The 5,306-nt window shown below is 49.1% G+C and overlaps 1 pseudogene; it reads left to right on the top strand.

The window, feature by feature from the left end:
• Positions 1-3,933: 3,933 nt before the first annotated feature.
• Positions 3,934-4,831, top strand: LOC101289327 (60S ribosomal protein L26-like; annotated as a pseudogene).
• Positions 4,832-5,306: the final 475 nt, after the last annotated feature.

Below are 5,306 nucleotides of genomic sequence, written 5' to 3'. Positions count from 1 at the left end.
GGGGGAAAAAATCACTCTGGTAGCACTGTGGAGCAATGTGCAACAAACCGGCATCAGGAGACCAATTAGCAGGCTACTGCAATACTCCGAGTGAGAGAAGATGAGTACTAGGGCTAGGGCTGTGTCAATGAGGGTGGAAAGAAGAGCGGGCTTCAAGAGGCATTTTACAGGTAGAATTCAAACTCCGAGGAAAGGCTGGTCATGGGGGTGAAAGCAAGAGAGGATGACTCCCAGGGTTTGGGCTAAGAAAGATTTTGTACTCGGAGTCACTCCCCTCCCCCCCGCCCCCACCAGGTCTACCCATTCCTCCAATAGCTCCTGGAAGGCTGATGGACAGAGATCTTCCTGGGAAAGCTGAAGAGAGGGGCTGGGGGGAGTGTCTAAGTGAACAGAGAGCTCCAGCCACCACAACTGCCCACCCCCCCACACACAGCATCACACGGACTCCTGGACTGTACCTCATGCTCTCACCAGAGAAGCTGAAACACATGCTTTCCTACTCAGTGCATTCGGAAAAAAGAATACCCATCGACATTCTCCTCCCTTCCTTCCTGCCAACGAGCAGCAGAAATGCCTCCAACATAAAGAAAAGATTTCTATTTTTTTTTCATTTTCCCCGTCTAAGAGTTGAATTTCCCCTCTTAGAGAAAATTCCTCCTACTTTGGATTAGCCTGACCCAGAGTAGCTGCAGGATGCTGCATTTGCATGCCGCAATTCCATTGGCTGAAGCCAGCTGGAAAGGGGTGTTGGGTAATTGTCAGCCTCTTCAGAAGGAGTTAACATATCATGAGCTTGCAAGTCAGGAGGTAACAGCTTGCTTACAAGGCAGCTTTGCCCAAGATGTGTCCTGGCTCTGGAAAGTTAAGGTGGAGGTGGCTTCAGACAGCTGTGGGACCTCTGCCCATATTTTTTTGTTTTCCCCAAAAGCCAGTAAAAAAAAATGCTAACTCTGCTCACATTCCACAAGGATGAGTCTTGTTTATCCCTAGGCACAGCGGTACCCGCCAAAAAACTGCTAATCTGTTTTCCCTTTACTGGAGAGACTGAGTCAGGACTCAGGGGGGCTATTCTCACCTCTCAGACAGCCCTTTCTGGCCCTCCTCTGACTTTGTGCAGACTGAGAAGAGCTGAGCTCAGCCGAGCCAAAACCCTGAGGTTGAGCCTGAAAAAGCCCAGCAGCCCCACAGCCCATGCTCTCGAGCACCTTTGCCAGGCGCTGCTGCCCAGGAGATGGGCACGAGCAAGATCTCACCAGTGGGCAGGTCCTGACCTTCATGGGAGACTCCAGTCCTTTGCTTTGGAAACCAGCAACCCCCCCTCACCACCTCTAGCCACCTTTGAGAGAAGAGGAAACCACCAGCAGCCCCTCACATACAAGGTTCACGTCTTCAGTCTTTTTCAACTCACTGCCCAACCCATGACTATATTAACCAGGTAGTTTATTTTCTGTATTCTGATGCTTTGACATCTGGGGTGACCGCCCCTCCCAGGGGCAGCCAATTCCTGGAAGTAGTAAACCACTCACCCACCAGTGCACCTTTCAAATGCAAACCGACCAGTTCAATCAACCAACCTAATTAACCAATCTAATTCAATTAACCAATCGGATTTGAGGGTGCCCACACCCTCAACCATCTCCTTTATCAGGCTCTCACATTCCAGATCACTAGCCACCTGCCCTAATCATCCCATGGCCGGGTACCAGCCAACTGCAGACACCCTTGTGCCCCAGAGACCACTGAGATTATTCAAACTAGCCAGTCCTAAACCTGTTTAATCTGCCTCATCTGTCCCTTCCCACAGAAACCACAAAAATGGCTCTTGCCCACAATTTCCCCTTTGCCTCCGCCTCCCACACTAGTGCCTCCCAGTGCAGCTCCCCCACCCCCCGTAGAGTGGCGTGCATCCCTCTTGAGATATATGAATATAACCAACTACCTTTTCAGTGGTAGTCATCTCCTCATCTGCTGGCCCGGCCAAACCTAAATGATAATAAAACCAATATTTTTAAACAATGACCTCGACCTCAGCTCCCACCAGCTTCTGAAACTGTCCTCACCCGGTGACCACCTTGTTGCTAATCTAATGAATGCGTTTTAGTCTTTACTTGACACCACTGACCACTTGCCCATGCCTGGGGCGTGGCTCTCTCCTGGCTCTCCTATCCCTCTGGCACTTTTTCACACTCCTTTGTGGCTTAAACACCAGTGCTCCTTCAGGTCCTGTCCTGGGTTTTGTTTTCTTCTAGGACCACAGTGCCCCCTGGGTGCTCATTACCACCTATTTGCCAACACCTAGTAGACATTTGCCCTCCACTCAGACCTTGCTCCTCAGCCCCAGCCTGGACCTCTGCACTGCGCGTCCCACAGGACCTCAAACTCAACATGGCTGACATTGAACTCATGATCTTTTGCCCCAAAGCTGCCTCATCTCTTCTCTTCTTTCAGAGCAACCACACCAAAAACCTGGGAATTCTTGCCAGACCTCACCAAACACACCTATGAAGTGCCCGTGTGCTGTGAATCCTCCCATGTGGGTCTCTCTCATCCGTCCCACCTCTTACATCTCCACTGCTCCTGCCCCATTTCAAGCCCTCATCCCCTTCAACCGAACTCCTATGGTCCCAGTTGTGCTGCATCCAGTCCTGTGCATCCTTCCAATCCCACACCATCGCATCAGTTTCCACTCATCTCTCCAGAAAGCAAGTCTCATCACACTTCTCCCTGTTTCAGAGCCTGCCATGGCTCCCCACTGCTTACTGGATGAAGTCTAAAACCTTTAGCCTTATAAATCCAGTCTTCTGTGATCTGGCTTCTTCTCCCTCCCCAGCCACATCTCAGGCACCATCCCTCCACTCCCCCTGCCCACTCCATGTGTGAACCACACAGAACTTCAAAATGTGTTGTTCCCCAGACACAGTTCACACTTCCATGCCTTTGTTTCTGAGACTCCCTCTGTTGGAAACACCTTTCTTCTTCTTTCCAGAAAAATAACCACTACTTTCTCCCAAACTCTCCTTGGAATTTCCTGCCTTTTTTGCCTGACAAACAGCACCGACGATACTTGATTGCTCTTATTTCTTTATATGTTCATTCAAAAATATTTATTAAGAATCTGCTTTGGGCTAGGACCCGGAGGCCCTAGAGATACAACAGTAAATAAGGCAGACACAGACCCTGACCTCAAGGAAGTGTCTATCACACCACCCTGTTCCCCCAGAAGCTGCCTTCTGCCTCTCTACCTCTGCTCTGAACCCACTACAAGACGAAAGGACCAGCTGAGCAGGAGACGCTCCATGTGGCCCTCAGTTAATCCCCTACACCGCCCCAGAGTAATCTTTTGAAAGAAGGCATCTCTCTGGCCATTCTGCACCCTTCTGATAAAACTCTGATGACCTCACATTACCCATGTTCCTCAACTGGGTCTTTCCCGTTTCGCCAGCGATCCCTCTCAACATTCATTGCCACAGGCAACCCCAAACCACCTGTATTTCCCCACATCCGCTTTGCTTTGCTTTGTCTCTATGCCTTTGTTCATGCCCTCTCCTTCACCTTAAATGCCCTTGCTTCTCTTCACTTGGTTTATTTGTTATCTACTGCTGTGTAACAAACCACTTGGACTAGTAACTAAAGGCAACAACCATTCTGTGAGTCAGCAGTTTGGTCAGGGGTCAGCTGGGACGGCTCACCTATACTCCATACGGACTTACAGGGCTCACCCATGCATTTGTGGTCAGTTGACAGGTGGACTGGGGGCTGGACGACCCTAGAACATCTCACTCAATACCTGGCAATTCGGTGGGGCTGTTAACTGGAGCATCTCAGTTGAGCTGTCTCCACGCGGCTAGCTTGGGCTTCCTCACGTGGCAGCTGGGTTCTAAGAAGCAAGCCCTCTTCCCTTTTACAGCCATCGCTAAAGTGCCGGCGGCCAAAATGAAGTTCAGTCCCTTCGTGACTTCTGACTGATAGAAAACCAGAAAAGGAATTTCAGTGCACCTTCCCACATGCGCAGGAAGATTATGTCTTCCCCTCTTTCTAAAGAGCTGAGACAGAAGCACAATGTTCGATCCATGCCCATCCGAAAGGACGATGAAGTTCAGGTTGTACGAGGGCACTACAAAGGGCAGCAAATTGGCAAAGTAGTCCAGGTTTACAGGAAGAAATATGTCATCTGCAGTGAACGAGTGCAGTGGGAGAAGGCTAATGGTACGACTGTCCATGTGGGCATTCACTCCAGCAAGGTGGTTATCACCAGACTAAAGCTGGATAAAGACCGCAGAAAGATCCTCGAATGTAAAGCCAAATCTCACCAAGTAGGAAAGGAAAAGGGCAAATATAAGAAAGAAACAATTGAGAAGATGCAGGAATAAAGTAATCTTGCATACAATTTTCATTAAAAACTGTTAAAATGAAAACAAAAAAAAGAAGCAGCAAGCCCTAACGCACAAGCATTTATGAAGTTTCTGCCTGATCGCATTTGCTCAAATCCCATTGGCCAACGTATGTCATACAGCTGAGTCCAGAATCAATATGGAAGAGGTGTGACTCCCTGGGGAGCCATGAAGGTAGCAATCTACCACAGTCTGCCCTCTACCCCTAATGATGCACAGCCTTCCCACGTGTGAAATATACACCCCCTACCAAAACACCCGAAGTAGTATCCAATCACGACAGCAGGCTCAAAGGCCTTGATCTCATAACATGCAGCAGGTCTGGATGTGGCTGAATCTCCTGGGGTACCACGCCTCGGGTGTGGCTCCTTTTGATCCAGAAGGCTGTGAGCTAACAAGACAAGAAATCTGCTGCCCACGTGCCCAGCATACAACGGTAAATCACGTACAGGATAACCCCAATAGATGCTCCCTGAAAAGGGGGAGAAACAGGAGGCACGAAGCGATCATGGAATTCAAAGCCATTCTGGAATCCAACCAGGCACTATTATCAGGCCCCCTACTCCAGAGGCAGGGAATGTGACTTGAATAGAGCTCAGTTCCCCTTGGCTTCTAGTTATATCCTCTGGGCTCTTGGTTCTGCCCTCTGAGAGGATTTTCTTTTCCATAAGAAAAGGCCTGTGTGAATATTGGCCGGCTTACTGTCCATAGATAGTTGGGGGGCCCAAGGCCTCTTTTCATTTTTAACTGTGTCATTCCCCTTGAGTCCAAACTGATAGAGTCTTTGCCAATACAATACTCTTTAAAACTTTATGGGTTTTCTGTGAGTATTATTGGGTTCACTTTGCGCACCAAAAGCCACATGCATAATTAGTTTCAAGAAGACTCTATTTCTGCTATGGGACGGCAGCCTTA

This window comes from Orcinus orca, chromosome 8 (genome assembly GCF_937001465.1).
Source record: "Orcinus orca chromosome 8, mOrcOrc1.1, whole genome shotgun sequence".
Classification (NCBI taxonomy): Eukaryota; Metazoa; Chordata; class Mammalia; order Artiodactyla; family Delphinidae; genus Orcinus; species Orcinus orca.
The sequence above is the reverse complement of the archived record's forward strand: the minus strand, read 5'-3'. Positions and strand labels throughout refer to the sequence as shown.